This window comes from Protopterus annectens, chromosome 12.part0 (assembly GCF_019279795.1).
Source record: "Protopterus annectens isolate FY-2018-M chromosome 12.part0, PAN1.0, whole genome shotgun sequence".
NCBI classification, from domain to species: domain Eukaryota; kingdom Metazoa; phylum Chordata; order Ceratodontiformes; family Protopteridae; genus Protopterus; species Protopterus annectens.
Genome location: NC_056746.1, coordinates 366,798,230 through 366,815,135, shown reverse-complemented (window position 1 = coordinate 366,815,135; position 16,906 = coordinate 366,798,230). Strand labels below are relative to the sequence as shown.

Sequence of the window (16,906 nt, the reverse complement as noted above, 5' to 3'; positions counted from 1 at the left end):
ACACATTTGTACTTTTCTGATCATATAGGGGGCATCAGAGGCAAATATGTGTATTTAATTAATGTTTAATGCAAGTATATGAGTATTTTTGTGTATATTAAATGCTAATTATGATAATGACCAGACAGATATGTAATCAGTAATATTTAGTATAGCAACCCCACCTTGATCAATAGAAGAACAGACAAATGACCGAGGTATCCACGGAGACCCCTCTCAGTAGCCTCCTCTGAAAATTGGATCCTACCCATTCAGACTTTTCTGATAATCAAAGGTCAGTAAATAAATAATAATTAAGTTGTTATGTTTTGTTATAACACGATAATGATTGCAAGGTTGGGATGTTTTATAATGGAAATAATATTATAGGAAGAATTTTTACTTACATTTTCTTTGGGTTAATTCATGTAGTTAATTAGCCTTCAAAGAATTCAGCCTATTTTATATCTTCTGTTTCAGCTGTTGTCTTATTGTAGTTAATAGAATAAGTAATTCCAAAAAGAATAACAACAGTTGGAATCTCTTCTTGAGTTGAGCTTAACTCAACATCTGTATATTTCCATTTAAATCTAATTGGTCTGATTTCTTAGAATTTATTTCATAACCACCAAAGTCCTGGACTTTAAAAAAACAACTGTTTTCTATTGTTTTTAACATAAGCTTACCAATATTGCTTATGCACATCAGATTATTTTCGGTTATAAATGTATCATTGACTAACTGATGTATTTTAAGACTAGGTTAACTGCAAGAGCAAGTAGCAGAGCATTGGTATCTCTATCTTACTCCAGTGGATTTACTGAATGTCTCATGGTGATCAACATGGATTTTAATGTAAGCATATTTGCTTTTTTGTGTAAGGGCATAATATTTGAGAGCATTCCAAATGTACATTCTGTTTAACAGGTCAACAGCTTTAGAAGCATCTAACTTAAGCTGATTATTTCTATTATGAGTACTCTTATTATTAAAAATGATGGCTTGTAAGCACTTATTTGCTTCTTCCACAGATATAACAGGGCAGAAGCCAAATTGAGGCTATGTTAATATATGGCTGAGTTGATCAATGAGTTTTTTATTAATAAGTCATGCAAACATTTGATAATGTTTAATATTGCTGTTAGTTGATAATGTCCTAGCAAACAACAATGTTTATGTTCCTTTTTATAGGACAAATTCAGCTTCTTACATTGATGTTGGGATTAGCCAGTTAGGAATCAATGTATTTTATTATCAGGAGCAAATAAGGGGCTAGCTTATATTTAAAAGACCCAAAATACTACAAAACTCTAAAACTCTACATAATAAAAATCTACATAACATATATTAAATTCAAAGTCAGTGAAATATTTTTTTGGAGTTCTTTAATCTGGTTTTCAAATTTATCTTCGTCTAAGAACCAATTAGAATTGTAAATCTGCTTAAAGTAATAGACGTGATATCTGAAATACCTTCTTGTTTGAACATCCCTTCATCAAAATTCTTTAACACATGATGCTATTTTATGTTGATTATTTCAAAACGCAGATGCAAGCAATGTGCCAATCTTATCATTATGCAAGTATAAATCTGATTTGTTAATCCTCGTTCATTCCTTACACATGGGTATCGGTTCCGACCTCGGAACCGAGCCGGCCATTTTCCAAGCTCGCATCAGCCACAAACAATCGAGCTAAACTCTTACCCATAATGCCTCTCTCCCTGTTAGCTCAGATTTTGTTTGCCGCGTCGCAGTTAGGTCGTGTCAGGCTACTTCTGTTGAGCTAAGTACACATTTTTGATCTTTTCAAAAAATTGACTAAAGTTTTTGAGGAAAAAAGTAGTTATTTAGTTATCTCTTACCTTATCGCACCTTGCGACTACTCCTTGTGCTCTTATTTTTTTTTTTTTTCTCTTACTGATGAGGTATTTCTTTCCTTTACCATCGTTGGTAAATCTTTCTGGACCTTAACTTCGGGTAATTCCTTTTTGGTAACCCTTCTTTCCCTTTCTTTACTATGACAGATAAAAAAGGCAGTCCAGGTTTTAAAAGATGTGTGGATTGTGGCCATAAATTGCCTGTCTCTGATGCACATTCTTTATGTGTTTATTGTTTGGGTGTGCCTCATTTAACAGTTGACCCGCCTTGTGGGACTTGTAAGAATTTCACTAATAGGACTGCCATTGAAAGAAAGAATAAGTTGATTTTGAAGGGGCTACTTAAATCTTCCTTTTCAGAGGCTATTTCTGGGACGGAGGTCTCATCCCCTCCAAGCTCCCACAAGAAAAGGAGTGAGGATTATAAAAAATCTAAGTCTCTTTCATCCTCTCCAGCTGGAGGCCCTATGGAACTGAGACCTAAAAATCTAAGCTTTCCACTACGGATTTGGCCTCTTTGGCATTGACAGTTTCAGAGCCTAGTTATTCGGTTCCGAGTCCATCAGTGCCATCTACTTTTTCGGCACTGAGTAGTGTGCCTCATACAGCGTCGGAACCGAGGAGCTCCTCAGTTCAGACTCCTTCATCGGCACCGACAGTACAGTCCATACAGTTTTTGTCGGCACCAATAGGTGTGTCGACGCCAGTATCCCTCTCGGTTCAGACCGATTCGGCGCCGACTACTCGCTTGGCACTGACCATTCCCTTTCTGTTGCAGACTGTCAACACACCGCCAGCTACCACTTCAGTACCGACCTAGTCAGTGCAGACATTACCTTCGGCACCAGTGGTTCCCTCGGGGCACACTACTGTTGTTCAGGCCATGCCAACTCCTCTTTTTGCGGTATAAACTCCCACCGTTGTGGGCACCGAACTGAACACAGTGTGCTGCATCTTGTGGATCAATTGCTTCTGGCTAGAGGTATTCTTCCTCCCAGGACCTGTACTTCCTCGGGAGGTGACCATTCTTCATCAGAGCCCCCATCACTGCCTTGGAAGCCCCTTACTATAGCACAGTCTTCACCTGCGGTTCCCCTTTTGGATCTCACTAAGGAGCCTTAGTTGCCTTTGTGGCAGGATTCTCTTGCCACTACCCAGGACACTAACTGTGGCGCCCCTTCTTCAGCATTCCGCAGCCGTCCAGGGACTCCGAGTCAAGAGAAGACTATTCCGTCGGCTGACGTTTCTATACTATCAGTGCCTCTGCTTTTTACACAAGAACACCGGGCAAGAGAGCCTCAGGACTTACCCCCACAGGAGGCCCCTGTTGAGCTGTCTTCCCCAGTTCCTCCCTCTGAGGAAGTTCATCGAAAGTCTTCGGTGAGGGACTTCTCAGTAGAGTCCATGTGTTTCCTCTTAGACGAAGACACAGACTTGGATGATGGGGAAGGGTCCTCTAGGTCACCCGCTGAGGTATCCTTCGGAGATATCCTAGAAATCCTGAAACAGAGAGGTGATTGGCAGCCCTCTAACCTAACCTCTGAAGACTCTGTGTTCCTACAGGCCTTTTGTGCCCAGCCCCCTACCTCCTGGGTTACTCCACCTGTCTACGAACTGGTCCGGCTCGTCATGCAGCGTGCATGGAAGGCTCCTGACACAGTTGAGGCCACTCCTCGGAGGCCAGATAAAATTTTGTCCACTTCTGAGAGCGACCCCCATTGGTCCAAACGTCTTCCAGTAGATGCCTTGGTGGTGGCGGCCACAACTAAAAAGGACCTGGCGGACGACGAAAGCCAGACTGTTCATCCGCCCAACAGAGAGTCTCAGGCTCTGGACAGAATTGGGAAGCGTACCTTTGCATCATGGACCTTTGCAATCCTGGCTCTGAACTATATGGCACATTTTACCAGGATTCAAAGAGACTTAATTTCTGATTTCTCTGAAACTTTGGCTGGTGCTGTGTCTGTGAGGTCCATGACAAAGTGGCCTCTCAATTAGCCGCCATTGAATCTATTTCTAACTCCTCCATGCGTCTCATTTCTCACGCATCAGAAGGAGCAGCTAGAGCAGCGGGTGCAGGCGTTGTTCTGAGACAACTTGCCTGGATGCACTTGTGTGATTTTGCGGAACCCTTCAAGGCTTCCTTTATCAACGCTGCAATTGAAGCCTCTTCGTTGTTTGGTCCCAAAGTTAAAAGCACACTGCCTAGATGTGAACAGGCTGGTAAGACCCTTTCTGCCATGGGTGTCCGTTATTCTTCCCCTCAATGGGCTTTCTCAAGAAGCAAAAAGAGTGGGAAGATATGGCACAAAAAATCTCAGGGCTCCTTCCATGACACACAGGCCGATTGTTCCCCTAGAGGCAGAGGGGGAAATTCTCAGGGAAGACTCCCCTTTCGGGGCAGAAGAGGTCCGCGTAACCAGGGTTCCAGGGATTCTTTCACTGGCCAACCCTACCAGCACTCCTGACAACTGGCCCAACTGCTTTCCTCTGGAAGTGGTTGGGGGTCATTTCTCTTTGTACCCTTCTGCCTGGCTAACCGTCACCACCGATTCTTTGGTACAGAAGATAATAACCAGAGGTTACCATATCCCGTTCCATCTTTATCCCGCCACCTTAAGTAAATTACCCGACGTGCCATCCAGTCAAAGGGTACAGGCAGCATTAGTGATTGCAAAGCTGCTAAGCAAAAGAGTCATCCAAACAGTCCCACCAGACCAGATAGGATCTGGATTCTACTCAAGACTATTTTTGGTGCCAGAAAAGACCGGGGACTGGAGACCAATTTTGGATCTTAGTGTGTTAAACAAATTTGTAAAGGCACAGAAATTCCGGATGGTCACTATACAGTCTATCTTCCCACTTTTGGAAAAAGACGATTGGATGTGCTTTATAGATCTTCAAGACGCATACTACCACATAAAAGTGGACAAACAGTCAAGGAGATTCCTTCGCTTCTGTGCAGGAACCAGTCATTATCAGTTCCGAGTACTGCTTTTCCTACTCTCTACAGCCCCCAGAGTGTTCACAAAGTGCATGGCAGTCATCACAGTGTTCCTACGACTACAGGGATTCCAGATTTTTCAATACTTAGACGACTGGCTCATCACCGCCTCCACCAGTCATCTATTAGAAAAAGCCCTGGCTTTCTCTCTTAATACCGTAGAAAGGCTAGGCATAACCATAAATTGGCAAAAATCCAATCTCGCCCCATCTCAATCCACAGAGTTCATAGGGGTCCTCCTGAACACAAAGAACTACAGAGCATCCATTCTGGAGCACAGAATTCAAAGATTGAGACAACAGTTGATTCCAATCATCTCAAAGGAGAAATCCTCAGCTCACTCGGTTCTACAGCTGTTGGGTTCCATGGCAGCCTCCATTACAATTGTTCCCCTGGCCAGGTTTCACATGAGGCTTCTACAGTGGTTACTACTCACTCAGTGGTACCCCTTTCAGCTCCCTCCTTTAGCCGAGATTCGGATAACTCACAGGTGCAAGCAGGACTTAAATTGGAGGTTGTCTCGGAATCCGCTTCAATGGTCCCATACCTTCTCCCCCAAACAGCCCATGGCCACAGTGACCACAGACGCCTCCCTGATAAGGTGGGGAGGGGCCTATTTCAGGGAAAGATTGTCCAAGGTACGTGGTCTGAAATGGAGGTCCATCTGCATATAAATGTTCTGGAGTTGAGGGCTGTGCTTCTGGCGTTGCAAGCATTTCATCCCGTTGCCATCTAGGATCATTACGATTCAATCAGACAACATTGTGGTGGTCTGGTACATCAACAAGCAAGGCGGAATGAAGTCTTATCCCCTTTGCCGAGAGGCCATGAGATTATAGCAACTCACATTCCTGGGAGTTCCAACGTGATAGCAGACAGACTCACCAGGTGCATTCTTCAACCTCACGAGTGGTCCCTGAATCCCTTGATAGCGGCAGAGATTTTCAACCGCTGGGGTCTTCCTTGCTGCGACTTCTTTGCTTCCCAAACCAACTACAAATGCAGCAATTTTTTCACCCTGATTCCCCCTCGGGGACAGTCACCCAGGAACGCTCTAGTCCACAATTGGCCCTCAGTTCTTGTTCATGTATTTCCTCCTCTCCCCCTCATTCCCCAGGTCCTGAAGAAAGCCCAGTGGTTGAAGAGCAAATTAATCCTCATAGCGTCATTTTGGCCTCATTAGATTTGGTTCCCCTTCCTGTGGCCTCACCTGCTAGATCAACCATGGACTCTCGATCCAACCCCAGAATTGATCTCCCATCCGCAGAACCTGATTCACCCCAACCTAAACAGCCTAAAGCTCACAGCTTGCCTCCTTCATTTCCAGTGATTGCCAGGTCAAATGATCTATCCTTACCTGTACGTGACATCCTCATTGCATCTCATAAGTCCTCTACCAGAAATACATACCTCAGCAAGTGGAAGAGGTTTACTATCTGGCTAAAAGAAAGATCCTTTCTCAGCACCAATGCCTGTAGTGCTAGAATATCTGTCTGATTTATTCCAGTCTGGTCTTCCTGCTTCCACGATCAGAGTTCACTTGGCCGCCATTTCTAATTTCCACAATGGGGTCCAGGATTCTCCTCTCATGTCTCATAAATTATGCATGACCTTTATAAAAGGTGTTTTTCATCTAAAACCTCCCTTTAGAGAACCCACTCAACCATGGGATTTGGCTTTAGTCTTACAAGCTTTGACAACGTCACCCTTTGAACCAGCTTCTTCTTGCGACTTCAAATATTTGTCCTGGAAGACTTTATTCTTAATTGCCATTACTTCTGCCAGACATATCTCCGAACTTCAAGCCTTGTGCATCAAGAAGCCATATCTGACCTTTCATAAGGACAGAGTGTCATTGAGAACTAATCCTACCTTTTTGCCCAAAGTGATTTCTGACATGTCCATTAACCAAACCATTGAATTGCCAGTTTTCTTTCCCGATCATTCAAACACAGGAGAGTATTGCCTACATACCCTAGACATTCACAGACAACTTAGTTTCTACTTGGACAGAACTAAAGCTTCTCGCAAGTCAGATCAGCTTTTTTTGGCTTTTTCTGGACCTAGATTAGGATGTGCCGTTTCCAAGATCACGTTGGCTAAGTGGTTGAAAGACTGTATGACCTTTATTTACAGCAAGCATAATGTTCAGTTAACTACCACTGTCAAGGCTCATTCTACTAGGTCAGTAGCAACCTCAGCTGCTTTATATGCTAGAGCTTCTTTACATGAAATTTGTGCAGCTGCTACGTTGGCTAGACTACATACCTTCATCAGCCATTACAAATTAGATCTGGCTTCCAGGGGAAGAGCATCATTTGGCTCTATGGTACTCAGGAACATCCTTCCATGAGGGCCTCCCAAGTAATAAGGTAGCTGGGGACTCTGTCCCATGCGTAAGGAATGAACGAGGACTGGGGACTCTGTCCCATGCGTAAGGAATGAACGAGGATTAACATCATCAGATAAAGAAGTTATGTCTTACCATAACGTTCAATCTGTGATGTTGATCCTCATTCATTCATTACGACTCTCCCTCCAGCTCCCTCCTGACACTAATAGTGGATCTCACCTTCCGATTCAGATAGGTCAGTTGACCAGAGGTAGCCTCTGCCTTCTTTTGACTTGCAAATTCAATCTGAGGTAACAGGGAGAGGGGAATTATGGGTAAGAGCTTAGCTCGAGAGTTTGTGGCTGACGCGAGCTTGGAAAATGGCTGGCTAGGTTCCGAGGTCAGAACCGATACCCACGCGTAATGACTGAACGAGGATCAACATCACAGGTGGAACGTTATGGTAAGACATAACTTCTTTTTTCTTAAAATGTTTTTCTTTGTAAATTAATGTTTTACTTCATAATTTATTTTTTCTTTCCTTGTTTTCTGTAAATTAAAATGTTTATCATAGTTAATTACAATTAACTTATTCAAAATCGGTCTTTGTTCATCTAGTTGTTTTAGGTACTGTAAATTTTGTTTATAAAAGACATTAAAAGTTAAAATTTGTCCTGCAATATAAGCTTCAAATGCATCTCATTTACCTGTAAAAGAGAATTCCACACGTTATGTTCCCAGTGTTTAGTAAAGCTTTTCCTAATAACATCACTACAGTCAGTGTTAAGAAACCAATCAGTATACATTTTTCTCTTAAAACATGCATTGAATGCTAATTCACAGCAAATTGCCATATCATTAGCTGGGAGCCAAACTTTGTTTTTTAAAACAACACTTTGTAATTAAATCTTGGGACATAATAAATCAGTTCTAGAGCTAAATTTCCAAAAGCACTGAAATACGAACCCAAATGTACACAACCGGCTGAAATGGTCTCCCTTGACCCGAGAAGGAGTAAAAAACAGCTGCTTTTCCAAACAGATTTTATTCAAGAATCTCCAAAAATAGTTACAACGATTGGTGGTTAAGCGCTTTCATCTGCTATCATCAGATTTCATCAGAGCCTGATGAAATCTGATGATAGCAGATGAAAGCGCTTAACCACCAATCGTTGTAACTATTTTTGGAGATTCTTGAATAAAATCTGTTTGGAAAAGCAGCTGTTTTTTACTAGAGCTAAATTTGGCAGCATGAGAAATGGTGTATAGTCTCTTGCATTTGTGGATTTCATATGCCATTCATCGTCTTCTTGAGGTAAAAACCTCAACATTAATTAGCCGTGAATTGTTTGATACACATATTTACTAACTAGGAGTGTTTGATCACATTCTGTATTAAATATGGAGTTTCATTTACCTGTGATAACTGAAATATTCCCTAACCTTTGCAAGACTTCTGTAATAGTATCTGAAAAAGTTTGGTATTGTACAAAGGGACCATATGAAGAGCCTATGTTTATCATAGTGCTATCAACTTTTAATGGTAAGGCAGTTATACCTCCTTTTATCCCATGGCTACAAATTACAACCTCAGATGGACAGACACCCTTAATGAAACTTGCTACCCATGCAGACTGTGATGAGCTGAAATTGTTGTATACTGCTTTAAGCCACTTGTATTTACTACATATGTATTCACATTGCCTGTCACTGTGTGTTTCCTGTAATAAAAATATTTCTTCATGACAATTGTGTATAAATTTTAATATTTTTAATGTAGAAAAAGTAAATTCACTACTAATATTTACACATTATTTGAAGCATATTGTAAATCACATACCTTTTTTCTCAGGGGAGCACACTTTTCATTTTCCAACTGAGGATAGACATCCATCACCACATCCATGTGGAAAGAGGTTGAAAAAAAAAGGGTTGTTCTAAGTTTGTAAACATAATCCAAACTAGCCTGGGTAATCCATGTAGAGAATATACATTAAATCAAGTGTTAGCCATTCATGGCAGGATTCAGCATCAAAAGTGATAAGAATTGATTTCAAAATCACTTGCGTTTGCTGGAAAATTGAAGACGACTTCACATGCTACCGCCATAATTTTTCTGTTTAATTACTTGAAAGGGAAGGTTAACGTAAATGGAGACCCTAGCATCCCCAATCAGAATTCTCTTTTTCCTTATCATTGATGTGAGCAACAAACTTCACTACATTTGGCTTAGGAAAAATTTTATATGCACCTGACTTTTGAAGAACTGCTGTCTATTGAAATCTATTCAGTTCTGTTGTTGTGTTGTTTTCATCCAGTACTGAACAATCAATTTGTTGCAAGGCTTGTCTCTTCTTCTGGTACACCAAGTATTTGCAAATTCTTCTTACACATTTGAGTTACAAAATCCATTTAATTTATTGTTTTTAAGCAATCTTGAACTTTCTCAAGTATAACAATTTTTTAGCACTTCCATGTCATACTCATTTGCCACAAGTTTCTCTTGCAGTTTTGATATCTGAGAAGTTTGAATAATTTGCTGCCCCCTCTGGTTAATACATTGCTGCATTTGGGCCATATTATTAACAGCAACCTCTAGTTTTCCAAGCTTACAGCATATAACTTGCAAGTTTCTCCGTTAAAGACTTGAATGAGACTTCTAAATGTTTGTTTGCCCCATTCATCTCTTCATTTCCATTTGAGCCTGTAGGGTAGGACAAAGATGCAGCCTGTATCTGTACAGGTTGCACTTATTTCCATTTCACTTTTGGCTGCTTACTGGGTATTTTCTACTAAAATTGGTTATTTTTTTATTTTGTTCAAAGCAGGAAGGACTTAAAAATAATGTTGCTGAGAATGGGTTACTTTTGGAGGATAATGAGTTTCTAACAGCCCCCAAGTCTATTCATTTCAGTTTTACCAGTGTTCTGTGGGGTGCAGTGTTTTTCTTAGGTCTAGTACAATGAAGAACAGACAATTTAGTACCTTTTTAATTGCTGTATTATATTCTGCACATAGCTTCAAAAAAGATCAAATGTCCTTAAGTGTGTGTGAAGCACCAACAGTAAAATGAAGGGATTTGTCCATAGAATGAGAGAAAGCAGTGTTTTTCTTTCTGCTCCTCATCATCTCATGTAGTCAGACTCGCTCACACTTCGTCTCACAAGTGGGTGTCAGGTCGAATGCATAATCCACTTCCTACCCTCTAGTTCCATGTAAGTTAAATTTTCAGTTTTATAGCTTGTCATTGATCCTCCTCCTCCATGAGCCTAGATGATCGTGCAAAATTCATGGCTTTCCCAGAAGGTAACCATGTAAACAGTGCATTAAACCTTGGTGACTTCTCCTGTTGATGGAGGGATAGTTGTACTTATACTTGAAACACATGGTATGCACAACACTTTTTGGATTGGGTTAACAGACACTCCTTGGATCAAATTGTCTTCAAACCTGTGAGGGATGGAAACATTCTTAACCTGGTTCTCAGAAACTCAGCTCTTCCCTATTCCATTTCTGTTGGTCTTCCCCTCACCAATAAAGTCAGACTACCAGCTTGTGACCTTTACTCTCAGAATCCCAATTTTCCAGGTAACCAACACAACTGACTTCAAAAAGGCAAGTCTCGTACATTTATATGACAAAATCTGTAAATTTACCTACAATATTTAAGCAATTGACCCCCCCCCCCCCAATATGCAGCTGGCTACACTAAGGATTTTTAATCGAGCAGTTCTCACTATAACCAAGTACAGTGGAAAAATTCAAATATAAACCACCCTGCTGGTCAGTTGATATAAACAAACTGTATAACAAAAGAAGGAAATTTGTTTAAATTTCCAAGTTAGACTAGAACTCCCCAGCCTGAAAAAAAAAAATATATATATATATATATAAAAGTACCGGAAACTGAAGAGATAAGAAGATTAAGTAAAAAAGAAAAAAAAGAAAAAAACAGCCAGCCTTTCAGGTTCAAAACTCACTCTTACATACCATCCAGTACATCAGCATTTCGCCTTCCAAGGATAAGAATCATACAATTGAAAGTGTATTTATACCTGGTGCCCCCTACTAGTGCTTTTAATAATTACTTTTAATAATTACCATATATTTTAACTCAAGTTATATGTGTAAAATCTTATTGCCAATGTATTTCTTGCTGTATTTATCCCTCTTTATAATCTGCCTTATACATCCTTCTCATGTTCTCGAACCTTGCAAATTTCAATTACTTAACTATGTGATAGGATTTTTAATTCAGTAAATATTTAAATAAAGATTTACCTCCAAACTAAGCCCTTTCGGATGCAGTATGCCATAATTAAGAATCATTTTGCTCTCCAAATTGAATAACCTGTTATCAATACCCCCCTCTATTTTAATGAAGGGACGTCCTATCACGCTAAATGTTAATGAATCACTTGACCCATCGTGCACTGTGCAAAAATGTTCAGCTACCAGACTGTTAAAATTAACATTACAAATATCCCTCATATGCTCTAACACACTCACTTTGACCATTCTTGTGGTTTTGCGTATATACCGCTTAACTTTTTACAATTTTCAACCCAATATGTATACAACCCCACAATAACTGCAAGAAAAGCACCCCTTGGAAATTAAGCTGGAGTTAAAATATATGGTATTTATTGAAAGCAGCAGTAGGGGGCACCAGGTATAAATACAAGTGACATTGTATAATTGTCATCCTTGGAAGGTAAAATGCCGAGGTACCAGATCTTATGTAAGAGTAAAGAGTTTTGAACCTGAACAGTTGGCTGTTTGTTGTTTTTTAGAGTTGTTCGATGTATCTGGTGTTTTATAAGAAGATTAATGTAAGAAATAAGAAGGTTAAGTCTCTGCAAAAATCAGGCCACTCATCCGCCTCATGCAGACCTGCCATAAAGAGTCACCCTGAGTATAAATATAGCTAGGCTTGTAAGGACTTATAGGTCTGTTAGCCAAGTAACCTCCTATGAACCTGTAAACACTTCATATCTATCACTTTGAATTACAACAACAATAGAAATGTTTTAGTGATAGGTGACTGTTGTCAGGCACACTGACTTGTCATTCATAAGGCTGGACAAGGAGAGGGTTACAGTAAGTTGTCTTTCATACACCTGGTAAAAACACAGGCCACACAGGTAAAAAACGCACTCTCCAAAGCTAAGAATACAGCATCCATGGGACCAGATGACATCCCGGGCTGTGTACTACATGAGCTACAATATGAACTGGCACCTCACCTAAGTGTCATGTTTAATCATAGCCTCACCTCAGGTTTCGTGCCCACTGAGTTGCACAGAGCTGCAGTTATCCCACTCCACAAGGGGGGATCGACCTTGGATCCCAGAAACTACCGTCCCATCAATCTGACAAGCCTTATCTGCAAGGCCATGGAACGTATTATCATGGAACTTATAAACAAAGACATTGGCAACCTTCAAACACTGGACCCCACCCAGTTTGGGTTCGTGAAGGGCCGATCTTGTCTCCTGAACCTGATTGACTTCTTCATATCAGTCTCCAGAGCCATGGACAAGGGTAAGGAGGTCCACACAGCCTATCTAGACCTTGCCAAGGCCTTTGACACCATCCCCCCACTCTGGAATCATAGATAAACTTACTAAGCTGGGCATTAATCCCTATGTCACCCAGTGGGTTGCTAACTGGCTTACTGATAGAACCCACACTGTAAAAGTAGCCATCTCCAAGTCGGGCTCCAGACAAGTGACAAGTGGAGTACCTCAGGGTTCAGTCCTGGGACCACTGTTGTTTGGCATCTACTTCTCTGAAGTACAGGCCAACACTAAGGGACTCTGGCTAACAAAGTTCGCAGATGACTGCAAACTGGGAGCCATTATTGAATCCCCAAATGATGTGGATACTCTACAAAAGGGCCTTACAGAAACAGATGCTTGGTGCCAGAGCCATGGGCTCAAGCTCAATACCAAGAAATGTATAGTTATCCCCTTTGGGGAAAAAACATGTATCCGTGAATTACCATATAGGTGGCAGCACACTAATCAGTGAAAGTGTGATAAGAGACTTAGGGACACAGGTGGACAGTGGTCTCACCTTCGATAACCACATCGCTACAACAGTCAGGAAATCCTTCTATGTGGCACACCTCATCACTAAGGGCTTTTCATCCAGAAGAAAGGAGTTCATTGTCCCACTGTTCTCGTCCCTCATTAGACCCATTATAGAATGCAAAGCCCCATTTGGTATGTACCTCTCAAGACATCTGCAACAGCTGGAAAGGCCGCAGAAATACCTCACTAAAAGAATCACAAGCCTAAAGCAGATGCCCTATGCTGACCGCCTTAAAAAACTCCAGCTATACTCTGTCGCATATTGTCTACTCAGAGGCAATCTCTGCTTAACATACAAGGCCATGTCAAACCCAGAGCTGTTGGACATGCTATACTTAAAGAAATCCCAATCCCTCAGAGCCACACGCTCCAGGGATCTAAACCTTTTCATCACAATAAAGAAAACATGCTGGAGTGATAGGTTCCTGACCCAGTGGAGGGATAGGTTCCTGACCCAGAGACTCCCCAGACTCTGGAATAGATTGCCCATACATGTCAAGCAGAGTGCCTCTTTGGCCCTCTTCAAAAGGAACCTTGACAATTGGATGGGAGAAAGGAAATTCACCCTGGGAATCACATCAGTCGCCCTGCTAGACAGGGGTCCAGGGAAGTAAATAGTGTGGTAAGAAATAGCCAGGGAATTGTTATGGCTAGGCTTGTATAGGCCCTAGGGCTGATACCCTGGTACCAACCTATGAACCTATGGATCTGTGACATTGCAAGCCCCTTAAGGGCCTTATTTTCTGATAAGTACGATTATGAAATGGTAACGGTGCATGTGGGAGTAAGCTACTTGAAACTTAAGGGATACACAGAGAGACATGTCAGCACTTTCCATGCATATTACAAATGCAGTAAGACACTAGTACTGAGTGGAATACTTCTTGATGCCTAGGTACAACTAGACAACTGAAGAATAATTTGCCTGATCTTGAGGCACTCATGCATTTGGAAAACCACCATGTCTGCATACTTACTGAAACTTGGTATAAATGTAAAGAGATCACTCCCTCTAGATGAGGGCTTTGCACTCCTTATGGCTTCAGACCCTTCGGATAGTGTTCATATTTGTTAGGGAACATATTGCCTCCAGGCAATTCCCTAGGGACTCGCAACTGAATTCACTGAGCTGTAGATCACTCTAGATAGTATTAATTATCAACTAATAGTTTGTTATAGAACACCTTCTTTGTTCCCCAGTGAGCATCTAAGATTCCTCAGTGTCCTAAATGATCTCCTTGTTAACAAAAAAAAAGCTCCCTTATTGTGGGTGACTTTAACTGTCATTCGGTAAACTGGAACCTCAAATGTAGGATCACAGATTTGTAGACTTAATAAACAAAAATTCCCCTTGAGAAGTTGGTAAGTAAACCTATTAGAGGAAAACATATTCTTGACCTGATTCTTACAAGTATGTCTGACTGTAAACTTGTGATTTTCTCCTTTAAGCTTCTAAAAGCAATTTTCCACTGAATTTAAGGACTATAAACAGGCCAGCCTCAACCTACTCCCTGACAAAATTTCAAAATTCACTTATGACCGCACTTCCACTGATCTTAGTACAGCAACAAGCTTCACTAAAGAAGCCTACACCGATTTATAAAAATGCATAGAACTCACAGTCCCTTCTAGAACAAAGTATTGTTGGAAATTCATAATCCACCGTAATGGTCCACTCCTAGTAATAAACTATCCAATAAAAGAAATAAACTCTTTCAATTACTTAGTAGATCCAACCCCCCCCCCCCCTTCAAGGATAATTTCAAAAGCATTACAGAAAAGTTGAAGATCACTGTCGGGTCCACTAAAGCTGCTCCTGAGCTCAGGCTGGCTTTGGAAGCAAAAAGTAAGTATAAATCCCTTCATTAGCTATGTTGGAAAAATTTAAAAAACAAAATTGCCCTGAACTTATTCATGACATCTACAATTCTAACCCAAAAGACATTTTGCAGTATCCTTGAAAATAAATTTAGTGTTAACTTCACCCCCCAGACTTCTATTCAAAACCCCAAACTATTTGTATCTATTACTCCCCCATTTATCCAAAGATCATGTATTGGAAGTGCTAACCAAGACAAAAAATACTTCCTCCCATGGGACCCGACATTATAGCGTATTGCTTAATTAATGCTAAACATGCCATTGCAAATGCACTCTTTAAACCATTTAACTACTGGTTTTGTTCCTGAAGAGTGGTGCCCATCCTTATGGGTAGCCTTACAAGCCTCGTATGCAAAGCTTTGAAATTTATTAGAATTTGCCTCACAAACTGTGATGTCAAGAATCCTTAGTAGATTTTATCCCGAACAGGCTGGCTTTGTGAAAGGCAGAACCTATTTAACGTGGTAAACTCCTTTGAAAAGGTTACAGAGGCTGGAGATGATGATCATGCAGTATATCTTGACTGGGCAAAGGCAGTTGTCGCCATTCCTCATGCTGGCATCATATAAAACCTAATCGCTTTAAACATCAACTTGCATGTGGTAAGCTGGATAGCAAACTGGCTGAAGGACAGAGCCATACAGTACGAGTTAAAGGTGCCTCAACAGAAAGTATGAAAGTGACTAGAGATATCTTTCAGGGCTTGGTGTTGGTACCTCTCCTTTTTGCCATTTATTTTTCAGATCTCCAGGCAGAGAACTAAGGCCTTTGGCTAACAACATTTACAGATGACTACAAACGGGGGTTTTGTTTAAAGTCACCCTATGATACTGAAACCCTCGAGAATTAACTCTCACTAGAAAACTGTTGGTATACTAAAAAGGGTTTAAAACTAAATGCTAAAAAGCAATGTATCATCATTTTTGCTAGTCAGCCCATCTGTCATACTTTATAGACCACACTTCTTCTTTTTCTTTCGGCTGCTCCCATTAGCGGTTGCCACAGTGGATCTGTTTCCATTTCTTCCTGTCCTCTGCATCTTGTTCTGTCACACCAACCACCTGCATGTCCTCTCTCACTACATCCATAAACCTTATATTAGGCCTTCCTCTTTTCCTCTTACCTGGCAGCTACATCATTAGCATCCTTTTCCCACTATACCCAGCATCACTCCTCAGCACATGTCCAAACCAATGCAATCTCGCCTCTCTGACTTTGTCTCCAAACCGTCCAACCTGAGCTGACCCTCTAATGTACTGACTCCTAATCCTGCCTATCCTCGTAACACCCAGTGCAAATCTTAACATCTTTAACTCTGCCACATCCAGCTCTAACGCCTACCTTTTTGTCAATGCCACTGTCTCCAACCAATATAACATAGCTGTTCTTACTACCGTCTTGTAGACCTTCCCTTTCACTCTTACTAGTATTCGTCTGTCACAAATCACTCCTGACACTCTTCTCTACCCACTCCACCTGACACTCTTCTCCACCCTGCCTGTACTCTCTTCTTTACCTCTCTTCCACACTCGCCATTACACTGAACTATTGATCCCAAGTATTTAAACTCATCCCCCTTTGCCATCTCTACTCCCTGCATTTTCACCATTCCTCTATCCTCCCTCTCATTCACACACATATATTCTGTCTTAGTGCTGACCTTCATTCCTCTCCTCTCTAGAGCATATCTCCACCTCTCCAGGGTCTCCTCAACCTTTTCCCTACTCTCACTACATAT

The 16,906-nt window shown here is 41.1% G+C and overlaps 1 protein-coding gene across 10 annotated transcripts in view; it reads left to right on the top strand.

The window, feature by feature from the left end:
- The window catches only part of SNRNP25 (small nuclear ribonucleoprotein U11/U12 subunit 25), a 426,702-nt gene that overhangs the window by 29,176 nt on the left and 380,620 nt on the right, over positions 1–16,906 (top strand). For 4 of the 10 annotated variants that reach the window (XM_044089462.1, XM_044089461.1, XM_044089456.1 and 1 more), the window contains one exon: positions 736–834. The exons of 4 other annotated variants lie outside the window; for them this stretch is intronic. The gene's annotated coding sequence lies outside the window, so the exon portion shown is untranslated. Of the gene's footprint in view, positions 1–140; positions 275–735; positions 835–16,906 lie in introns of all 10 variants that reach the window. 2 more of the 10 variants (XM_044089459.1, XM_044089458.1) reach the window with 2 other exon arrangements.